General features: G+C 49.6%; 1 long non-coding RNA gene and 1 pseudogene across 2 annotated transcripts in view; both read left to right on the top strand.

Moving 5' to 3' along the window:
* The window catches only part of LOC132597132 (uncharacterized), a 58660-nt gene extending 53369 nt beyond the window's left edge, over positions 1-5291 (top strand). For both annotated transcript variants that reach the window (XR_009563530.2, XR_009563529.2), the window contains exon 6: positions 1432-5291. This is a non-coding gene — a long non-coding RNA (uncharacterized lncRNA). The remainder of the gene's footprint in view (positions 1-1431) is intronic.
* Positions 5292-20601: 15310 nt separating this feature from the next.
* Positions 20602-21502, top strand: LOC115865439 (NADH-cytochrome b5 reductase 3 pseudogene; annotated as a pseudogene).
* The last annotated feature ends 2798 nt before the right edge of the window (positions 21503-24300 follow it).

Here is a 24300-nt window from a genome sequence, read left to right as displayed (position 1 = left end):
CCCACGGAGACAGCAAGCAGATTCGTGGTTGTCAGGGGCTGGGGGTTGCGGGGGGGAGGAGAAGAGACTACTGATAGGGAGAGGGGTTCCTTTGGGGGTGATGAAAATGTTCTGGAATTAGATAGAGGTGATGATTGCACCACATGGTGAATGTGCTAAAAACCACTAAATCGTACACTTTAAAAGGGTTAACATGGTGAATTTTATGTTATGTAAATTTTATCTTGATTAAAAATATCAGAGCTAGCCTCTGTGACCACCCCTAAAGCGGGGGAGTTGTTGGGGGCACATGTACTGTCCCCTCCCCTCTCCCTTTGGACCCTCAGAGCAGGGTGGGCGCTGGCAGCCCACCCAGTGAGGGTGCCCCAGTGCCCACTGACGCTCCTGCCCACCACGCCCAGGTGGCAGCTACTCAGGCTAGGGTGGTAAAGGGGGAAGTGGGGCTTTTCGTGGTTCCAGGGCCCCTGGATTTGCATCGACCACTTTTACATAAAAATCTTTCCAGGCTGTGCCCAGCGGGCCCTGAAGCCGGCCATGGGGTCGGTGGGCTGTGCACCGGGGGCGAACTTGCTGGAAGCTTCTGCAATACCCAGTCCGACCTGCTGGTTCCTGTTTTGGGGGAATGTTATCACTGCTGGCTTCTTAGAAAGAGCCCGAGGTGGGGGGAGCCTGCCAGCCCCCAGTGAGTCCTGGCATCACCTTTGCCCTCTCTTCCCCTGGGGTGGGGGGCAGACAGGAGCTCTATCCGGGGGTCGGCAGGGGCACAAGGCCAGGGGTTGGGGGGTGGTGATGACAGGGGCCATTTACCAAGCACTGCCTGTGTCCCTGGCTGTCTGTGTGCTGTGGGTCATCTCCTGGGACCCCCATAAAATGTGTTTCCCCCAGACCCATAGTTCAGTTGAGAACACGGGGGTTCATAGAGGTGTGATGATCAGACTGAAGCCAGGCTGGGGTTCGAGCTGCTGGCCTGGGGTCAAGCCCAGGCCGATAAAACTCCCATTTCGATAAGCTGGGGGGATGACCTACCACAGTTTACTCAGGCAACAACTATTTACCGAGCTCCTCCTGGTGCCAGGGTCTGGGCTGGGAGCCGGAAATTTGATGGGCAGTAAGCCAGCAAGGTCTTACCCTCCCAATGGCCGATGGCCAGGGAACAGATGAGAGAAAGTCAAATGAGTAAGGTGATATCAGAGAGCATGGTAGGGGGACGGAGGTGGGTCCCAGAGCCACAGGGAGGGCCTGAGCAAGGGAGGTGGGCAGGGGGGTCTTGGTGGTGACGGCTTGCCTGCTCTGCGTGAGGTGGGTGTCCCCTGACAGGCATCTCTTCCATTGCCCTCTCTTTCCTGCTTTGGTTTCACCCCCTCGAGCCTGAATTTGCATTATTGGGACATTTCTTCTTTTTAAAACTCCTACCTTCTGCCTTCTCTGCAGAGTCTCTCTTGGTGCAGCCTGGAGGGTACCGCTCCTGTCCCAATGGACCCCCATAAACAAAGGATTTCTTCCTCGGCTTCGGGTTTCTCAGAAAAACCGCCTCCGCGGTCCCGGGTTATGAAATGCACCCTGAGCTGACCAGGAAGACCCTGTGGGACTCACTGCCTACCGAGTGCCCCCTGCAACAGGACCGGAAAGGACCCCTCATAACTTGCCTGGGTCCCCATTTTACCGATGAGGACCCAGAGGCCAGTGAGCTCAGACTGGGACTCGAACCCGGGATGGCTGCCTCTTGGGCGCAACGATCCTTCCTACCCTGAGGCGCACGGGGCATCAGACCGGAAAGACAGAGACCCTGGGAGAGTCAGGCAGGCTCACGTTGCACCTCCACCGTTAACATGTAGCCAAGTAGCCTGGCCTTGCTGGGCATCAGTTTCCCCCTCTGGCAAATGGGCTGAGCGTTCCCCCCTCGCTCCATCATAAACGCTCCTGCTTGTGGCTTCAGTGGCCTTTGCATACGTCCACCCCGTGTTGTCAGCCTCCCCTTAAACCCCTCGATGGCATAGCTTTGGTTTCAGGATAACGTCCATGCTCTTCGCTGTGGCTTTTGAGGCTGTATGTGGCCAGTCCCTGCCCCCCACCCCGGACCCGGGTCTCTGCCAGATCCTCAGACACATGAGGCTCCCCCAGGACCCCAGGCCTTTGCACTTGCTCTTCCTGCCTCCATCCATGCCTCTGAACCTCAACCAGTTATTCCCTACTTACCTGTCAGTCTCAGCCTGACGTCAAACTGCCTTCTTTCCTTTTCTGCTTTTTAAATGTTTTCTTCAAGTGTAACATATAGACAGAAGAGTGCCTAAATCCTAAGTCTATGGCTCGATAACTTTTCACAAAGTAGACACACCTGTGTAACCAGCACCCAGCTCAAGAAACAGAGCATTCCCAGCCCTAACCCTTCCTGCCAAACTTCCTGGTGGGCTCAACAGTTTTGAATTGATGATTAATGATTACATGAGGGGCCCTCTGTCTCTGATGTGGCTGTCCAATAAGCTGCCGGGTCCTTGGGCTGCATTAATAGAGGTATAGACTCTAGAACAAGGGAGGTGATTTCTCTCCCCATTCTGGGTTGATCAGAGCAGGCAGGCAGCTTCCCCTGCCACTCTGAAATAGGACAGACGGACAGCGGGTTCAGTGAAAACCACCGTGGTATGTATGTGTGCGTGTATACACTTCAGAGCGGTGCCCTGGGAGAAGGCACTGGAGGCTTTAAGGCATTTAACTTAGAGAAGGACAGACCCAAGTCCCTGTCACCTCATCCGGGTGGTTCCATGGCAGAGCAAGGCAGGGTGCAGGTCCGCTCTGAAGGAGGCGCGGGTTCCAGGCTAGTTGATGGTAGTGAGCATCCCGTCAGGAGAACGATGGCAGCCTGATGCCCAGGGCAGCAAGGAGAGCAGGAGCTCATTACTACAGGCTGCCCAAGACAGAGATAGTCTAACGCCTTCCCTCACACCAGGCCCTGTAGAGAGGAGGGGGAGGGGGAGGACTGCAGGGGACCTGTGGCCATGCTGAGACCTTTCTCAGGCGGGGAGATGGAAGCCCAGAACCTGCCCAAGCTCATTGGGCCAAAACTGGCTTTCCAGGCACAGGCCGGCCTTGGAGCTCCGGCTTTGGGTGGAGCTCAGGTCAGGTTATATCTGGCATGGCCGTTCCCTTTCGCCGGCTGCAGCTGCCCGGGGTGGGGGCCGCTGGGCACGCTCCACCACCTGCACTGGCAAGCGGCCGCAGGTGCTGGGCCGGCCACTTTACATAACCACGCTTGGTCTCCCCTGCCTTGCTCGCTGTCCTGCCCCCTCGCCTCTCACCAGGAAAGGGCCAGGGGTCTGAGAGCAGGCGCCGACTCCGAGCCCCAGTGAACTCTTGAGTATTTTTATTTCACTTCTGCGTTTCACTTTTACTGGTCTTGGGCAAAATGTGCGTGCTAGTCAGACCCCAAGCAGTAGCCATTGGGTTAGGGACGGTTCTGTTCTGTGTCGACCAGGCTGGGGATGGGGGAGCACACAGACCTGGGTTTGAATCCCACCCCTGCCACTGGCTGGCTGTGTGGCCTCTGGAGCTACACTCAGCCCCTCTAAGCCTCCTGAGAGGTGCATGGGGTGTGGGAAGAGACCTCGGGCCTGGGTTCTGATGTGACCCTGCCTCTGGCCTGCTGTGTAGCCTCAAGCAAGTCCCTTCCCCTCTCTGGGCCTCAATTTTCTCTTCTGTAAAATGGGAATAACTACAGCCACATCCTTGGAATGTTGTCTCTCTGATCCAGCACTTCTTCAGGGTGTGGCTGGGTGCTTGTGCAGGAGAGGTGAGGCATCCTGGAGAGTGTGGACCAGTGGCATGTCCTTGAACTTGAGAAGCTTGAGCTATAAGGATCTCACCATGTGGCTAGTTTAAAATGCAGATTCCTGGGCACTTCCCAGGGTCAGGAGGGGGCGGGTTGGCCCTCAGGTGTCAGCAGGCGCCACATCAGACCGAGAAACTTTAGGAAAGGCTCTGGGACCCGAGTTTGTGTTGCCCGGGACAGGACCGAGGAGGGCTGTGGGGAGGGGAAAACCGAGGGCCAGAGAGGTGAAGTCATTCACGCTGGGTCGCTCAGCCGGCAAGTGGCTGCACTGGGATTGAATGGCGAGTCGCACACACAGGCCCTGGCACCTCCAGCGAGCCTGGCGCTGGGGCGCGCTCTGCTCTGAGCACCCAGGTGTTCACGTTCCATCGGCCTCAGGGCCAGCGGGAGCTGCCGAGGAATGTGAAGCTTCAAGCTTCCCCCGGGAACAACTGGCAGCCTGGTCGGGGTTTATATAGTGGCTCCCAAAATATCTGGCCGCAGATAGGCTGAGGCAGGCGAGGGCGCGGCTGGCCAATGCCGTGGCTTCCTGTCCTGCCAAGATGTTTCCTGCCGATAGCCAGGCCCAGTGGCCTTATCTATGACCCTGGGGCCGCCAGAAGGACAGCACCCCCTACCAGGGGACAGGCTGTTCTGGCCCGGGGAAGGGGCTGCAGGGACCCAGGAGAAGGTCAGAGAAAGCAGCAGCCCTCTGAGGGTGGTGGGTAGTTAGGTCAACTCACACGTTTGGGGAAGGAGCGTTGTACTCGGAGCCCAACTGCCCCAGGGTTGAGTTGCGACTTTGGGGCTAAATGACTGTGTGACTCTCGGGAGCTGGGTCCCTCTCAAAGTCACCCTCATCCATCAAGTGAGGATAGCGGTGTCTCCATTTTCATTTAACATCCCCCACCCTGGCCCCCCCAGCCTGGACCTCAAGGAGCCCCAAGTCTGGGGGAGACAGAGCTGGACACAGATCCCGTCCCCAACCCTGCAGCATCAGGGCTTGGCTAGAAGGAGGGTGGAGGCTGGAGGAATTCAGGTGTCTGTCTAGGGTGGCTGCCTGGAGGAAGGATACCACAGCTGGGGTTCAGTGGATATGTAGGAGCTCATCAAGCAGAAGACATGGAAGGGATGACCAGGCTGAGGGAACAGTGTGTGAGAATGCTTGGAGTCAAAGTGACACTCTCCCCATTTCACAGCGAAGGAAGCTGAGATTCCAAGAGGAAGTGATTCCATGGCTCTGAAACCTGGCTCTTCCTCCTGTACCTGCTGCCGAGCTCCTGGGAGGAGACATGTTCCCTCTCAGTTGAGACCCTGGGACATGGGGGACTTTTTTTAAAAAATTCAAATTTGATTTTACTGCAGCCCAAACAGTACAATTAACTATACATAAATAAACTATATATATATATATGTATTATGTATATGCACACACATTTTAAGTTACAGGAAATAACAAAGTGAATAAAATTTTCTAGGAAATAACGTTTATTATGGTAGATGGTGTTAAAATTACAGTTGCCTACAGCCATAACTCAACATCCTTAATTTGGTGTAAGTGTGACACATTTTCTTGCCTTCCTGTGTCCTGCTAAGTCACCGTACCTACTACTTTATTAAACTGATACGCTGATATTAAACATTACTCATTTCACTTATACTCTGATTCTAAAAAGGAGTTTTCACCTCTGACTCTCACCAGCTCCACCATGGTCCTCCCGGACCTGGTGGCCAAGGCTAGGGGGTCTGATGGCAGCAGCAGGGAGGGACTGGGGTCAAAGATGAGTCTCAAGGTTCCAGCTGGGGTCTGAGACAGGGTCACTGGCCCTGCCTCTGTCTTACCCTGTGGCTTCAGGGAGGTTGTCCACACCTCCCTGCCCTTGGAGGGAGGGGCCGAGATGCCCCAGAGCACCAGCATCCCTGGACTCTTTACCCAGGACAACCCAGTTCCTGCCTGCTCACCCCATCCCCCCCTCGCTGGCTCAGGTTGGAGATTTTGTGCACAACGCAGGGAGGGTCGATGGGGTGAGCGGTGAGGGAACTGCTGGTTTTCATCCCCTCTTTCATGGTTTTCAAGACGCGTGAGCAAAATATGAAACTTTGTTCTATAAATCCGTGCTGCCTCCATGGGGCCTGAGCCACTTGGGTCTCCTGGTGGGAGGACTCAAAACTGTGTGGCAGAGGGACTCAGACAAATACATGTACATGAATATTCACAACAGCATTTTCACAGAAGCCGAAAAGTGGAAAGAAACCAAATGCCCATTGATGGGTGAAAGCTAAACAAAATGTGGTCCATAATACAAGGAAATATTAGCCCTAAAAATGAATGAAGCCTGACACATGCTACAACGGGGATGAACCTCAAATTTGTCACACTGAGTGAGAGAAGCCAGACGCAGAAGACCACCTAGTGCATGATCCCGTTTATATGAAATGTCCAGAGAGGCAGATCCATCGGGGCAGGAAGCAGACAAGCAGTTTCAGGGACTGGGGGAGGGGGGACAGGGAGGGACTGCTCATGGGCACAGGGTTCCCTTTTGGGGTGATGAAAGTGATCTACAATTAGATACTGCTGGTGCTTGCACAACTTTGTAAAGGCACAAAGGGCCCCTGAACTGTTCGCTTTAAGATGGCTCATTTTATGTCATGTGAATTTCACCTCCATTAGAAAAACGATTTTTAAACTGTGTGGCAGTGTCCTGGGGCTTGTTTCTGGGTGGTTTCAAAATTTCAAATGGTGAAGCCTTTGCTATCATCTGATTTTCTTAGCTGATGGGCTCCCCCATTATGCAGTCAGTGCTCCTAGGAAGACCTGCTACTGGAGCTGGGGTGATGGTGGTCCTGCCTCTGCCGTTCTGATGTCCATGCTGATGAAACACCTGAGTGCCTTAGCTCTGCCAGTCTGTTGGACCCTCAGCTGCACAGGCCCCCTAGCCCCGAGTCCCCTCACAGAATCCTCCCTGAGAGGCAAGGGCCACTGTGAGCCCATTTCCCAGATGATGTATTGAGGCTCAAATGCTCTTGGTTACCCAGCCAGCAAGTAGCCGAGCCCCAGTCTCACTCAGGTCTGGCTGGCTCCAACGCCGTGTGCTCGGCACCTCGCAGGTCCTCGCTGTTGGGTCTAGGACCCCTCCCTCCTCAAGCGGTGGCATGGTGGGTGCTGCAATGTGACTGCACGCCTCCACACACACCCACTCACGTGGCTGGGCTTCTGTCGCTCCAGGCCTTCTGGGAAGCCGTGCCAGGTGCAACCTGTTTCTCTTAGAAGGGAGCAGAGCCAGGAGGAGGATGGGAAATGCTCTCAGCATCTGAGTGCAGGCAGGGTGGGAGATGGGCTGTGCAGGAACTGCTGAGGGGCTGGGAACGTTCTGGGCTATGTGGAGAGGCGGGCAGCCTGTGGTTTTGGGAACTGGGACAAGCCAGCCCCTGCTGGTTGACACTAGGCACAGGACTCCTGCTCTCCAACCTGTTTTCTTCTATGAAATGGGCTTTATAAGAGCCACTGCCTCTCAGAGCAGATCTGAGGGATGGATGAGACAATTGAGGGGTCTAGCCCTGCTTGGCAGGCGGAAGTTGGGACAGGAAGGACTGTTCAGGTCCTGGATGGGACGACTGAGAAACACTCTGGGTTTAAAAACAAACAGCCAACAGTATGGCAGTTCCTCAGAAAAATTGAAAATAGATTGCGACAGATGAATGGATGAGCAAAACGTGTTATATATGTATGATGGAATATTATTCAACCTTTAAAAGGAAGGAAATTCTGACACCTGCTACAGCAGGGATGAACCTGGAGGACATGATGCTGAGCGAAAGAAGCCAGTCGCAAAAGGACACATACTGTGTGATCCCACTTATGTGAGGTCCCTAAAGCAGTCAAATTTGTAGAGACAGGAAGTAGAATGGGAGTTGCCAGGGACAGAGGGAAATGGGGAGGTTAGTGTTTAATGGGGACAGAGTTTCAGTTTTGCAAGATGAAAAATTCTGGAGATGGACAGTGGTGATGGTTGCACAACAGTGTGAATGTACTTAATGCCACTGAACTGTGCTCTTAAAAATGGCTAAGATGGTGAATTTTAAGTTATGTGTATTTTACCACAATTTAAAAAAAGAAGCAAACAGCCCGATGATCCCTCCTGGTGGAGCAGCTCTGAGCTCAGACTGCACTAGATGAAGTTACCAGGTTTTTCCCTCTGACTAGAGGACCCCCAAACCATCTGCCTGCCAAGCTCCAGCTCATCGTCAAATGTCCCCTCCTCCAGGCAGCCCTCCTTGATCTCCCAAGTAGATTCTAGCTCTGCTATTGGGCACCCCTCAGCCCTTTCTCTGGCTCACCCCTGACCTCTCTGAGATGGAGTGTCTGCATCCGGCTCAGTCAAGGGGTGAGGCTGAGCCGATGAGAAGCTGGGGAGTGGGGAGCTCTGCTTTGATGTTGGGAGAGTGTGGAGGCAGTAGCAGGAGAGAGAGGCTTAGAGGACCAAGACCTTTTGCTCAGTAGGCATTGTTGACTGTCCCTCCCACACCTGCCATGTGCCCTGAGGAGCCCCCAGTGTGGGGGACAGAGCAAGACACAGAGTGTGTGGTCAGGACTGGGCAGGGGCTGAGAGGCAGAGAGAGACCTTTGACACCGGCTCAGTGACACTGGAACCTGGCCTGGCCCCGTGGAGGGAGCTGGGGGCCCGGGGGAGAGAGAGGTGCAAAAAGGATTGTCCCTCAAAGGCTGGCCTGGAGAGGGTGCGTGTGTGTTTGTGTGTTGTAGGCACACGTGTACGTGTGTATCTTTCTGTGTATCTGTGTCTGTTGTAGGCGTGTGTCTCTGTGTGTCTGTTGTGTGTGTAGTTGTGTTGCGTGTGTAAATCTGTTCACGCTTTGTGTCTCTGCGTGCTTAGGCACGCGTGCGTGATGCACCCATGTGTGTGCGCGCGCACGTGGCTATGTGGCATTTTTGAGGAACTGAATCCCCTGCTCGGATGTGTTTTCCGCCCAGAGGGTATGGGAGGCCCCTGCATGCCGTCATCCCCGCCACAGCCTCGCTACCCCACAGCCCCAGGTCCCCAAGCCTTCTCGGCTCTCTGGCCACACCCCAAATCCGACCTCTTCTCTCCATCACCCAACACCCCTGGCCTCCCCACCCCCCTCCTGCCTGGGTTCTCCTCTCTCCCATCGGCCGCCAGGGGAAGCTGTGAAAACCTAAACCTCTCTGTGGCTCCCCATCCCCTTCTCTGGGGGGTCCTGGTTTTTGTTCTTCTCTCCCTGCCACGCCTGGCTGGCTGCGTCCTGCCCGTCCCAGGCCTCAGCCTCTACACTGAGTTCCCTGGGTTGCCTTTCCACCCCACGCCAGGCCGGGGCCTCCCTGCCCTCATGCAGCTCCCGACATGCCGTGGTGGAGATATCTGTTGCCCCTACCTCATGCCCCCGAGGGGAGGGGTTTTGTTTTGTGTGGTTCGGTTGCCTCCTTGCATTGAGAACGTGGCCTGGTACTCAGCAGGTTCTCAATAAATATCTGAATGAATGAGGGTGGGAGGAGGGGCTGGAGAGGTCAGAGGAACCAGATGCAGCAGGGACTTGCCTGAGGGCCTGGTCAGGGGACTAAAGCTAAGAAGTCGGCCAAACAACACCTAAGAGGGGCAACGCGTGGTCTTAGAAGCACGTGGTGTGAGTTGGACAAGAGGCAAGCACCAGGGATGGTAGCACATCCAGGACAGCTGGGCCCCTCCAGTGGAGATGCAGGGGCTTAGGCTAGGTGGGTGCTGGAAGGGAGGGGAGAAGTGGGGGAGCTGAGATTCAGGAGGTGGAAAAGATGGGAGCATCAATGATCCATGTGGGGGAGATGAGCCTCGATTTCCCGTTTGTGCTTTGGAATAGCTAGGATGGCGCTCACTGAGGCAGGAAAGGCCCCCCGGGGTGAGGAGGAGAAGTAGAGTGTTGGGTCCTTCGGAGGATCCTTAACTCTGTGGCCATTTCCTGGGAGGCAGGAGGACCTGGAGACCTTGTCTCAAGATAAAGCCGAGAAAGAGGAACCACTGAGGGGATGGAGACGAAACCACGGTTAGAAAACACAGAGGGGGATGGCGGCCCAGAAGCCGAGGGCAGAGGGGGCCGCTCAAAAAGGTGGGTGTGGTCAGCACCCCACTGGTTCCTCAGTGGGGAGCTTGGCACAGAATCCGGTGGGTGCAAAGTCCAGTTGCAGTGGGGTTGGAACATGCACGAACCACAGCCCTACCAGCAGGGCTGAAATGGAAAAGTCTGATAACACGAAGTGCTGACGAGGATGTGGAGCAAATGGAATCCTAGCTCACCTCTGTGGGAGGTAAAATGGTACAGCCACCTTGGAAGACTGTTTTGCAGTGTCTGCCGAACATAGATCCCCCCTCCCCTATAACCCAGACATTCCACCCCTGGGTATTCATCCACAAGAGATGAAAACATACAGTAGCCACAGGACCTGGGCACACCTGCTTAGAGAAGCTCTGGACACAAGCCGAACGCCCATCAACAGAACTGGCCAAACAAATCGCTGTACAGTTGTGCTGTGGAATAGTATACAGCAAGGAAAAATGATGGAGGATGTGGGCGAATCTTGCGGGTACAATGATGAGCAAAAGCAGCGAGATCAAAAGCAGGACACACTGTGTGAGTCTGTGTACCTGAAGTTCAAGAACAGACAAAATGAACCAATGGTGTTAGCCAACAGGACAGTAGTTCCTTCTGGGAGGTGGCACGAGGGGGCCTGCCTGGGGGATGGGGCGGTGTTATGTTATGGGTCAATTTGAACATACACAGAGGTAAAAACGCATCAGGCTACACACCTCAGATCTGAGTATTTGGCACAAATTGCTGTGTGTTTTATCTCAATCCAAAGGTGAATATATACAGTCACAAAAAACACTTTGGGCAGCACTTAAAACACATGAGATTTGGTGGGGTAGGGAGGCTGGGCAGTGATCATTGAAAAGAACTTGACAGAAAATTCCAGGCACGGTATTCCCAGTTTGGCCAGGAGTCATGGCCTTTTAGTCTTATTAAAAACCAGTGAAATTCCTCAAAAAAACTAAACATGGGATTACTGTATGATCCAGGAATTCCACCCTTAGGTATATACCCAAAAGAACTGAAGGAAGGGATGAAAATAGATATTTTTACACCTATGTTTATAGGAGAATTATTATTATTATTATTTTTGGTACGCGGGCCTCTCACCGCTGTGACCTCTCCCATTGCGGAGCACAGGCTCTGGACGCGCAGGCTCAGCGGCCATGGCTCACGGGCCCAGCCGCTCCGCGGCATGTGGGATCTTCCCGGACCGGGGCACGAACCCGTGTCCCCTGCATCGGCAGGCGGACTCTCAACCACTGCGCCACCAGGGAAGCCCCAGGAGAATTATTCACATTAGCCAAAAGATGGAAACAACTCAAGCGTCCATCTACAGATGAGTGGCTATACAAAATTTGGTAAATCCACCCAATGGAATATTATTCAGCCATAAAAAGGAATGAAGCATGGATACATGCTACAACATGGATGAATCTTGAAAACATCATGCTGGGTGAAAGCAGCCAGACACAAAAGACCACACAGCACGTGATTCCATTTACATGAAACGTCCAGAACAGGCAAATCCACAGATATGGAAAGCAGATTGGTAGTTACCAGGGACTGAGGGAGGGGGATGGGGAGCAACTGCTCATGGGGACGGGTTTCCCTTGAGGTGATGAAAATTTCTGAAATTAGATAGAGGTGGTGGTTGCACAATATTGTGAATGCGCTAGATTCTGTGGAATTGCCCACTTCAAAATGGTTATGTAAATTGTTATATGTTATGTGAACGTCACCTCAACTAAAGAAACAAGAGTGAATTGGCGACACCAGGGCCTTGCACCTTCTAAAGGGATCTTGGCCCCTGGAGAGGGCAACTGAGTAGTTCCTACATGGTTGACAACAACCTAGAACTTCCTTTCTTCTAACAAAATGGCATGTAGAAGCCCCATGTGGACATGGAAACAGGCCCAGAGAGGGTGGGGAGTCTGCTCGAGGTCACACAGCAAGGGGAGCCAGTCTGTGGGGCTCGGCTTTGGACTGGGGTTCCCCGCTGAGCTTGAGCAAGGGACAGACCCAGTTCCCCATCTGTTGAATGGCTGGAAGGAAGTGGGTGAGGGGTACCCTGTCTGCTCTCCCCTAGGAGGCCCCTGTCCCGACCCCAGGGGGCAGCACTGTGTGTAGGGGACCTGCCCAGTCCTGGTGCCCTGAGGACTGCTCCAGCCTGTCTTTGGGCCTCAGTTTCCCCAAGTGTTCAGGGGGGCTGCAGGGCTCGGGCAGGTACTGGGCCATCTGCTGTGAGCTAAGGTTCCCTGAGTCTGGGAGGGTCAGACTGAGTCCTTGGTGGCCCTGACTTGATCATTTTAGCCAGGACAGGCTGGCCAGTGGGGATCACAGGCACCACCCGAGATCAGGCCCCCAGTGCCCCTGTCCTCCTTCCAACCACAGTTTCCCTCGCTTCTTCTGGCGGGGGCTGAGAGAGCACAGCTGAGTAATCTGGGAGCATTCGGAACCTGAGAACTTCCATGACATTTCTGAGCCTCAGTTTCTACATCTGTCCCGGTCAGGCTGAATGAGAATCCCCCAGGAAGGATAACATGTGTCTGGGGCACCCCCATGTTCAGAGAGGGCCTGATCTCCCCATCCCCATGCCTGTCCCACCCACCTTTCTCTGTGGCCTTGGACCCAAGTCCCCAAGCATTTATTTCTGACCCGTGGGCGCCCCCTGGTGGCCACGACTGGCAGAGCCTTGTGGGCATGTCCACAGGTCCCAGTCCCAGCCTAGCCCTGCCCTGGACCCTGGGGACACAGCAGTGACAAACCAAACAGGGGACCCTTCCCTTGGGGGGCTTCTAGGCAGATAGGGGACACAGGAAATGTGGAACAAAGAACAATTGTATGTGTGGACAAGCTGGCCCGGCTCAGGGAAGGCAAGATTTGAATTGAGATGTAAGTGTCAGGAAGGAGGCAGCCGATATGGGTACACGAGGTGGACGTATCTGCGAGTGCAAAGGCTCCGAGGTGGGAACAAGCTTGGGGCACACAGGTGGGGGTGGCGGGAACAAAGGGGAGGAGGGCGAGAGTGGAGGCCTGAGATCAGACACTCAGGCGAGGAGGGAGGGTTTTACTCTGAGGGCACTGGGAGCTATGGTAGGATTTTGAGTGAGGGTGGGACAATCTTTATTAACAGTGATCTTGGGCTGTCACAAAAACACTGATGATAATTTAACATGTATGCAGCACTGACCAGAAGAAATAAAACTTGCCAATGCAATCAAGGCCCATGGTCCCCAGCTCAGCCCTGAGTGTTCCTCTCCCTGCCCCAGAGGGTACCTCTGTCTAGAATTTGGAGTTAGTCTTTCCCATATACCAGCGGTCCCCAACCTTTTTGGCACCAGGGACTGGTTTCGTGGAAGACAATTTTTCCACGGGCCCGGGGGTGTGTGGATGGTTTTAGGATGATTCAAGCGCATTACATTTATTGGACACTTTATTTCTATAATTATTACATTGTAATAATATATAATGAAATAATTATACAGCTCACCATAATGCAGAATCAGTGGGAGCCCTGAGCTTGTTTTCCTGCAGCTAGATAGATGGTCCCATCTGGGGGTGATGGGAGACAGTGACACCCGAAGTGTGTTGCTTATATCTAGCCTGCTCTGTAAGATGCAAGTTCATTGTCACTTGCCACTCACTGACAGGGTTTTGATATGAGTCTGCATGCAATTGATTTATTATGGTCTCTGTGCAGTCAAACCTCTCTGCTAATGATGATCTGTATTTGCAGCCGCTCCCCAGTGCTGGCATCACTGCCTCAGCTCCACCTCGGATCATCGGGCATTAGATTCTCATAAGGAGAGTACAACCTAGATCCCTCCCGTGCACAGTTCACAGTAGGGTTCTTGCTCCTATGAGAATCTAAGGCTGCCACTGATCTGACAGGAGGCGGAGCTCAGGCGGCAGTGCGAGCGATGGGGAGCGGCTGTAAATACAGATGAAGCTGTGCTCACTCACCCGCCCCTCACCTCCTGCCGTGCAGCCTGGTTCCTAACAGGTTGGGGACCCCTGCCTTACACAATTTTATATTTTATTATATTCTATGTGACCATAGATGTCGAAGTGTTGTTTTACGTGATTTTAAACTTTGTATAAATAAGGGGGGGGGAACATCCTCCTGCAGTTTGCTCATTTCATTAACAAGGTTTATATATTTTTAGCTATTAGTTTTTTAGTTTTTTTTTTTTTTTTTGCGGTACGCGGGGCTCTCACTGTTGTGGCCTCTTCCGTTGCGGAACACAGGCTCCGGACGCGCAGGCTCAGTGGCCATGGCTCACGGGCCCAGCCACTCCGCGGCATGTGGGATCCTCCTGGACCAGGGCACGAACCCGTGTCCCCTGCATCGGCAGGAGGACTCTCAACCACTGCGCCACCAGGGAAGCCCAGTTTATTTTTAAACTTTGAAAAACTGAGGTATAACACGTGCACATAAAGGGTTTAAAGTGCATGTCTTCAGTGCATGTGACTTACACGTGTGTAAGCAGCACCCAGGTCACAATGTAGAGCTTTCCCATCACTCCAGAAGGTTCCCTCCAATCAGTAGCCTCCTGGTCCCAGCAGCATCTGCTTTCGCTCGTGCCTGTGATCCGTTCTGTGGTGGCGTGGGGAGAGCCCTTCTGCTTTTTTTGTCACTGTATAATATTCCACTGTGTGGCTCATCTATGCCTTGTGTTTCTAGTCTGGGGCTATCATGTGTCAGGCTGCTGTGAACATTCGAGCCCCTGTCTTTTCGTGGCATGTGTGCTCAGTTCTCTTGGGTGAATACCCAGAGGTAGAACTGTAGAGTCGCAGCCTGGGCAAATGGTCAGCTTTGGGAGAGACCACTGGGCGTAGCTGAGAGATGTGGCCGTGTCAGCATCCCCAGCCCTGGGCCATTCACTGAGTGAGCAGAATATGTGCCTGGATAAATTGACAACTGTTCTGCCATCATCCCACCAGCTCCCATTTGGTTATTTCCCATCATTTGCTCTTCCAGAGCTATGGTGAGTGTTCTTGGACCGTTTGTGCTTGTGTGAGGGGTATACAGGGGAATTGTGATGGAATTTGGGTCAGGGCCCTAGGACAATGACATTGTTACTTTAGCCTCTAATTTAAAATTCAGCATTTCTGAGACGGGGCTGTGAAATCACAGGGGGCTTAGGGGGGCATTGATTACTGGCCCTTCCTGCCGGCTGTGTGCCTGTGCCAGAGAAAGCCTTTCCTTCTGTGCTTGTCTACTAGGATCTCCGAGAGGGGCGCTTTCTGATGTTTGATGGTAAATGGGGATCGTTTATGATGGGGAAGTAGCTTCCTTCTATCCCTACACCTGTTTCTATTAGAAAAGTCTGCTGTGTCTTAAGCGTTCCTTTCCCAAATTTACTGATGTGGTTCAGTTTGCTGCTGGGATGAGTTATGGGGATCAAGTGTACTCTGGAACCCATATCCTTCCTGGAATAAACCTTGCTTAGTCAGAGCATGTTGTAGTATTGACTTGCCGCTCAATTCTGGTTGCTAATATTTTGTTTAGAAGCTTCTAAAAGTAAGGCTCATCTACAGTTTCCTCTTTTTCCCCCCTATCTTTTTTTTTTTTTTTTTTTTGCGGTACGCTGGCCTCTCACTGTTGTGGCCTCTCCCGTTGCGGAGCACAGGCTCTGGACGCGCAAGCTCAGCGGCCATGGCTCACGGGCCTAGCCGCTCCGCGGCATGTGGGATCTTCCCGGACCGGGGCATGAACCCGTGTCCCCTGCATCGGCAGGCGGACTCTCAACCACTGCGCCACCAGGGAAGCCCTTTCCCCCTATCTTTAAAAAGAATTATTTATTTGTTTGTTTTTATTTTTGGCTGCGTTGGGTCTTCGTTGCTGTGCACGGGCCTTCTCTAGTTGCGGCGAGAGGGGGCTACTCTTCGTTGCGGTACGTGGGCTTCTCATTGTCGTGACTTCTCTTGTTTGCGGAGCACGGGCTCTAGGCGCGCAGGCTTCAGTAGTTGTGGCACGTGGGCTCACTAGTTGTGGCTCGCGGACTCTTGAGCACAGGTTCAGAAGTTGTGGCACACGGACTTAGTTGCTCCGCGGCATGTGGGATCTTCCCGGGCCAGGGCTTGAACCCGTGTCCCTCGCATTGGCAGGCAGATTCTTAACCACTGCACCAGCAGGGAAGCCCCTTTTCCCCTATCTTTAACTGGTCTGGGTGTTCAAGTGCTGGCTGCTTCAAAAACTGAATTGGGGAGTTTTCCACCATTTTGATTGCCTGGAATTAGAGTCATCTGATTTGTAATACATTAAACTGGGGGAATTATAATATCATACTGTAAAGTACATGAAATAGAAATGTACAGTTTAACAGAGTTATGAGGCAAACATCTGTGTTACCACCATCCACTCAAGAAACAGAGTACGGGCAGCATCCCAACCCACACTCCCCTGGTCCTTCTCCTCTCCTCCCCCTCCCCCAGGTAGCCCTGTTCTGACTTAACCTTCATCTGGCTTTTTAGAGTTTTTCCCTTCCTCTGGAAGCATCACTCAAGAATATAGTTTAGTTTAAGCCTGTTTTTGAACTTCATCCCAAAGGAATCACACTGTTTATGTTGTGTGTCTGAATCACTATCGATTAAGTAGGTCTTGATGCCCAGCTAAGAAATCCATCCCATCTTATTCTTCTTCAAGATTCTTTGTTATTCTTGGCCCTTTGATCTTCCATGTACATTTTAGAATTCGCTTGTCAAGTTCCACAAAAACCTGACTGGGATTTTGATGAAGAATGCATTTAAGCTATAATTCAATTTGAGGAGGGTATTAGTTTCTTCTTGCTGCGGTAACAAATTACCACCAAGTTAAAACAACACAAATTTATTAACGTAACAGTTCTGGAGGTCAGAAGTCTGGAATGGGTCGCACCATGCTAAAAGCAAGGTGTCAGCAGGGCTGTATTCCTTCTGGGGGTTCCAGCGGAGAATCTGTTTCCTCACCTTTGCCAGCTTCTAGAGGCTGCCTGTGTCCTTGGCTCACGGCCCCGTCCTGCATCTTCAAAGCCAGCAACAATGGGCTGAGTCCTTCACACACTGCAGTTTTCTGGTTCTTCCTCTTCTGTCACTTTCTTCCACATTTAAGGACTATTGTGATTACATTGAGCCCATCCAGGTTATTCAGGGTAATCTCCCTCTTAAGGTCAGATGATTAGCAACCTTAATCCCATTTGCAAACTTAACACCCCTCTGCCATGTAACTTAACATATTCATAGGTTTGGGGGATTAGAATGTGGACATCTTTGGTGGGCATTATTCTGCCTACCACAAGGAGTACTGGCATCTTTGATACTGCGACTCTATAATCATGGTATTTTAAAAATTTAATCCTAGGTACTTCATTTTTTTGACACTATTGTCAATATCTGTAGTTTGCTCAAGAGTTGTTTATTCTTTTAAATCATAAATGAATGTTTAATTTTTTCAAATTACCTACCTACTGAAATGATCACATATGTTTCCCTCCCTTACTCCTTTTAAGATAGTGGATTGCTTTTCCAGTATTAAACCAATTTTGCCATCCCAGGATTTAACCCAATTTAGTCACAATGTTATGTCCTTTCTATACATTGCCAACTCCACCCCCCCACCTCCTGGAATTTTATTTAGGATTTTCACATCTATGGTCATCAGTGAGATTGGTCTATAATTTTCTTGTCTCAGATTGTTTCATGGACATGCTTGATTTCCTAAAATGAGTAAGGAAATGTTTCTTATTTTTCTATTCTTTGGGCAGAGTTTGTGAAATTCTTCTTTTTTTTTTTCTTTAATGTTTGGTAAAACTTTCCCAATAAAGTCATCTGGATCTGGAGTTTTGACTAGTTTAATTTCTTTAGTAGTTATAGAACAATTCAGATTTTTCATTTCTTTTGAGTCAGTTTTTTTCCCCTCTAGGAATTTGTCCAAGTTATCTAAAATTTTCAAGTTTGCTGGCATAAAGTTGTTCATAATACCCCTTTATCCAGTACTCCTTGCCCATATGGTATCTTCAGGTGGATTAGAAAAAGACAGTCCTCTTCGAGATGGATGAAGCTCTGGGCCAGGCACACAGCTTGGTAGACAGAAAGTGGGCTGAGTGACTTTGTGAAGTGGCACTTGCCTTGTTCTCATCTTTTTAATGTTTCAAAAGCTACAGTAATGTCTTTTTTTCCCCCATTTCCAATAATAGCTATTAGTGCCTTTTATTCATCTTGCTCAAAATTTCCAGCAGTTTTTCAATTTCATTCATCTTTTAAAATAGCTGACTTGTTGATTCTTTTTATTTGAATGTTTGTTTTCTATTTCCTTCATATCTACTCTTTATTATTTCCTATCTATACTCTTAGGTTTATTTTGTTCTTTTCCTAAATTCTGGAGACAGATGCTTAGCTCATTATTTTCAGTCTTTCTTTTATAATATATATTTTATCAATATATATAATTTTGTATTACATATATGCAACATATATTGCATATATTTTAATATCTAGTATTAATACACTTAAGGCTACAAATTTCCTTCAAAATGCTACTTTAGCTGCATTGCACAAGTTTTTAAATAAGTATTTTCATTATCTCTCAGTTCAAGATAATTTTCCAAAATTTAATTATTTCCTAAAAATTAATTTCCCTAAAATTTCCTAAAATATAATTTTCCTAAAATTTCTTCCTTGATCAGTGGGTTATTTAGAACTGGTTTCCAAAATATGGAGATTTTTCTTATTATTGTTTTAAAATTGATTCCTAACTAAATAACATTTTGGTAAAGGGACTAACTATTCCCTTCAACCTTGCTTTATAACCCAGTGTGTGCTTCAAAGAAAAATGTATTTTGTAGTTGCTGAATACAATGTTCTACATATACAGGCCCATTAGGTCAAATTTATTAATTGTATAGTTCAAATATTCTGTATCTTTACTGACTTTTTTGGTTTACTTGTTCTATCAACTGCTGAGAGAGATGAATTTAAATTGCTCATTATTACTGTGGATTTAACTATCTCTCCTGGTAGTTGTGTCAAATTTTGCTTTATGTATTTTGAGGCCATGTTATTAGGGTCACACAAATTAAAAATATTTTTATCTCCTGATGAAATGAATCTTTTATTATTATTATAATAATATGTCCCACTTTATCTCCAGCAATGATTTTGCCTTAAAGCATATGTTGTCTAATATTAATATAACAATTCCAGCTTTCTTATGGCATTTCTATGGTTATTTTCCCCATCTGTTATATATGTTTTAAAATTAATTAATTAATTAATTTTATCTTTGGCTGCGTTGGGTCTTCGTTGCTGCGTGTAGCCTTTCTCTGGTTGTGGCGAGTGGGGGCTACTCTTTGTTGCAGTGCACAGGCTCTAGGCTCGTGGGCTTCAGTAGTTGCAGCACACAGGCTCAGTGGTTGTGGCGCATGGGCTTAGTTGCTCCGCGGTATGTGGGATCTTCCCGGACCAGGGCTCGAACCCGTGTACCCTGCATTGTCGGGCGGATTCTTAACCACTGCGCCACCAGGGACGTACCCATCCTGTTATTTTTTAACTTTCTGTATTTTAATGGTTTTTATGAGTCTCTTATAAATAACATAGAGTTGAAATTTTTAAAAATCCAGTTTGGCAAACTGACCTTTAGCTGGAGTGTATAGTCCATTTACATTTAATGTAATAATTGATATCACACTTAAATCTAGATTTAAATCTACCCTATTAATTTACTTTCTATTTTTACCCTTTCTATGTTCCTTTTTATCCCCCCTCTGGCCTCTCTGGCCTCCTTTTAGGTTGTCTGTGAGTTTTTAAAAAAATCATTGTCTTCCCTCTGAACATTTGGAAGTTACAATTCTGCTTTTATTACTGTAGTGATTCCTTTAGAAGTTATAATGCATGCTTTTCAAAATGCAGATTTCATCGATGTTTTTTACTTTTGTCCCACACAATCGTGGACTTGGAACACTTTAACTCCACTTACTCCCTGAGGACTTTTTTTTTTTCTGTTGTACATTTTAATTCTATCACTTTTTTTAACTCCAGGAAACATTATTATTGTTTTATGCAACCTATGTTTGTTTAAGTTTTCCCATGTATTCACTCCTTTATTCTTTATTCCTTCTTACATCTTGACCTTCCATCTGGGATCACTTTCTTTTTGCCCGAAGCAATATAATTTAGAATTTTCTTTAGTGTGAGTTGGCTGCTGCTGGCAAACTCATACAGGCTTTGTCTGAAAAAGTTTTTATTTCAACCTCATTCTTGAAATATTTTTGTTGGGTTGGCAGTTTTCTTTCAGCACGTTGAAAATGTCATTTTGCTTTCATCTGGTTTCCTTTGTTGCTGATGAAAAGTAGGCTGTTTACCTTGTCACACTTTTGAAGTTAATGTGTTTTCCACCCCCAGCTGCTTTACAGATTTGTTGTCTTTTTTTTCTTTATAAATTTTACTGAAGTGTAACATATATACAGAAGAGTGAACAATCATAAATGCTTGATGAATTTTCAAAAGTGAGAACACCATGTAACCTGCATCCAGATTAAAAAAATAATCTCTGGTATTTTCTAATTTCCATTACATATTCTTCTTTAATTACACATGGTAATTTAGAAGTGTTCTTAAAAACTATATTTGGGCTCAGTGACGTGGCGGGGGGGGCGCAGGCCCAGGGCGTGGCGGTCACAGCAGCAGCGGCGGAGCTAGAGCAGAGCGGAGCCACCACGGGGGCCCGGCTGAGCACGTTGGGCCACGTGGTCCTCTCCCCAGTCTGGTTCCTGTACAGCCTGCTCATGAAGCTGTTCCAAAGCTCCACTCCAGCCATCACCCTCGAGAACCTGGACATCAAGTACCTGCTGCGGCTGATTGACAAGGAGGTCATCAGCCTTGACACCTGATGGTTCCACTTTGCTCTACCGTCGCCCCAGCACATCCTGGGTCTCCCCGTAGGGCTAGCACATCTACCTCTCGGCTTGAATTGATGGGAACCTGGTCATTCTGCCCTATATGCCTGTCTCCAGCGATGACAAGGGCTTTGTGGGCCTGGTCATCAAGGTTTACTTCAAAGACACTCACTCCAAGTTTCCCACTGGTGGGATGTCCCAGATGTCCCAGTACCTGTAAAGCATGAAGATTGGAGGCACCATTGAGTTCCGAGACCCAAATGGGCTGCTGGTCTACCAGGGCAAAGGAAAGTTTGCCATCTGTGCAGACAAGAAATCCAACCCTGTCATCAAGACGGCGAAGTCTGTGGGCATGTTTGCGGGAGGAACGGGCATCACCCCAATGCTACAGGTGATCCACGCCATCATGAAGGACAGGGATGATCACACCGTGTGCCACCTGCGCTTTGCCAACCAGACTGAGAAGGACCTCCTGCTGTGGCCGGAGCTGGAGGAACTGAAGAACGAACATTCTGAGTGCTTCAAGCTCTGGTACATGGTGGACAGTGCCCCTGAAGCTTGGGACTACAGCCAGGGCTTCGTGAACGAGGAGATGATCTGGGACCACCTTCCACCCCTGGAGGAGGAGCCGCTGGTGCTGATGTGCGGACCCCCGTGCATGATCCAGTATGCCTGCCTGCCCAACCTGGACAGCGTGGGCCACCCCAAGGAGCGCTCCTTCGCCTTCTGATGGGCGGGCCCGGGCTGGCTCTGCCTCACACTCACCTTGCCCTGTCTGCACCCACCCCTACTGCTGTTGTCTGTTAACACCACTCTCCCCCACATCTCCTGCTGCGGCTGGGTTCAGCCTGGCCTGCCCGTGCCTGGGAGGGCACCCCGCTGGGCTGGTCCCCAAGGGGCCCCTTTGGGAGCAGGGCTCTGTTACAGGTGGGCCGCTGTCAGCCACCTTTAGGGCAGATTCCTGTCTGGGCCTCACTGGAGATGCCCTTCCGCACCCCCCTCCTGGCAGGGGCTGCTGGGTGAGAGGCTGCCTCGACCCCAGGGTACAGCAGGCCCGGCCAGCAGGGAGTTGCGCTCTCTCTGAAGCTGGAGTAGGAGGAGGGGGCTGGCCGAGGGCCCTTCCAGCTGGCACATGGGCCCTCCCAAAGCCTCAGCATTTCCCCAAAACACCCAAACATTCGGGCAGCTTTGGAAGCTCCAAGCAGTCGACCTCTGATTGACCAGCTTGGGGTCCTGGGCTGCCAGCCCTAATGGCAGAGCTAAGACGATGTATTTATCCCTCTGTCCCAGACCCCCATTCTGCTGCCCTCACCCCAGATGGGGGAGATTTTGAGCAGAGCCTCTTGTCTGAGGGATATTCTCAGTGGCCTCGACGTCGCCTTTAGACCACAGTGTGTCGGCCTCTTGCATATCGGCTTTTTAGAGTCATTTATGAGCAAATTGAAGTAAAACTTTGCTAATTTGGAAAAAAAAAGAAAACTAATTATATTTGTAAATATTTTAAAGAAATTCATTTGTTGTTGATTTCTAACTTAATTCTCTTGAGAATTCCTTAGAGAATGTGGACTCTAATACCAAGAATTCTTGGGAATTTGTGAAAAGTGTTTCAAGGTCTAGTACACTTTCTTTTTTTTTGGCCTTAAGTCTATTTGGTTTGATATTAATATAACTACATGAGGTTTATTTTGGTATTGGTTAGCATTATTTTCCTTTTAACTGTGTTGTGTACTTATATTTCAGGTGTATATTTCACAAACAGGATATAGCTGGATTTTGTATCTTAAACTAGCAGGTTTGCTTCGTTTACATTTATTGTGATTCCTAACCTTTGGATTTATTTCTACAATCTTATTTTGCGGTTTCTATGGCACAGTAGGAAAAGTTGTGCAGTTTTAAGTGTTATTATTAAAAGATTCTTAGGACACCTTGTATTTATCCCGCTTTTTCATTCTCCTCTCTCCTTTCCTGTTGGTTTGTTAAAATTTTCTTTAAACCGTTTCCCAACCACTGGTTTGGAAGTTATACAAGAATATATAGCTTCTTTAGACTTTAGTCCATCTTCTTCCCAAACAGTAAAAAGACCTTGGGAGGTATGGATGCCAACTGCCTATCTATTTTGCAGGATGCTGTCCAGAATTTTAGTTGTACCTTATGTTACTACTCAGACATTACTAACTCATCACTACCACTGCTTTATATAGTCAATGATAGTTTAGATATTCCCAATGTTTTCCAAGTTTTTTCAGCAATCCTCCTCAAGTCTCTTTCCTTCCTCCTGCATTGAATCCTTTTTTGTTGTTGTTGTTGTTGTTGGCGGTGTTGGGTCTTCGTTGCTGTGCACGGGCTTTCTCTAGTTGTGGAGAGCAGGTGGCTACTCTTTGTTGCGGTGTGCGGTCTTCTCATTTTGTGGTGGCTTCTCTTCTTGTGGAGCACGGGCTCTAGGTGCATGGGCTTCAGTAGTTGCAGCACACAGGATTCAGCAGTTGTGGCACATGGGCTTAGTTGCTCTGCAGCATGTGGGATCGTCCCAGACCAGGGCTCAAACCCATGTCCCCTGCATTGGCAGGCAGATTCTTAACCACTGAGCCATCAGGGAAGTCCTGAATCTCCTTCTTCTTGTACGCCAAGTTGCTTCGTGAGGGTCTGCTATTGTTAAACTTTTAATTTTGTTCTTTTGCTGGGCACAGAATTGGTCATCACAGACTAGTCATCTTCTCTTAGCAATTTGAGCCTATTCTTTTTTTTTTTTTTTTTGCGGTACGCGGGCCTCTCACTGTTGTGGCCTCTCCCGTTGCGGAGCACAGGCTCTGGACGCGCAGGCTCAGCGGCCATGGCTCACAGGCCTAGCCGCTCCGCGGCATGTGGGATCTTCCCGGACGGGGGCACGAACCCGTGTCCCCTGCATCGGCAGGCGGACTCTCAACCACTGCGCCACCAGGGAAGCCCTTGAACCTATTCTTTATCTTCTGACTTCCATTCTTGCCATTGTGAAACCAGCTCTCAGCCTAATTGCTTTTTTCTTTTTTGTGTGTGTTGTGTGTTTTTATCTTCTTTGCATTGCTTTTTGTGAACTTCACTGAGTCTCTAATGTTCTGCATTTTGACTGTGATGTTTCTTAGTTTTAGACTTAGATTTATTTATCCTGATTTGGCCTCACTGGTTTCCTGAATCTAAGAATGTAAAGATTTTACATTTAAAATGTTTAATTTTGGAAAATTCTGGTCATTGTCTCTTTGTATATTGTGGCTCCCCAGGGTCTTCTGGAGGGAGGCCACCAGGGCTTGCTGCAGATGTGGGCATGCGAGTGAGGGGTGGGGCATTAAGGGTGCCTGCAAGGGCTTTGGCCTGAGCCCTGGGCCAGGGCAACGTCCTTTACTCCACACGGTAGAAGGCCAAGATTCCACTCAGGCTGACGCCCACTAGACCTCCAAGGAGGAGCTGGGTGATATGGGAGAGGGAGAAGAAAACACAGTCCTTGAATGTAAGAGGGTGTGGGGCAGGCAGGGCCATCAGCGTTGGAGGGACAGT

Source organism: Globicephala melas, chromosome 3 (assembly GCF_963455315.2).
Source record: "Globicephala melas chromosome 3, mGloMel1.2, whole genome shotgun sequence".
Taxonomy (NCBI): domain Eukaryota; kingdom Metazoa; phylum Chordata; class Mammalia; order Artiodactyla; family Delphinidae; genus Globicephala; species Globicephala melas.
Note: the sequence above shows the minus strand (reverse complement) of the source record. Positions and strands in the feature narration are given on the sequence as shown.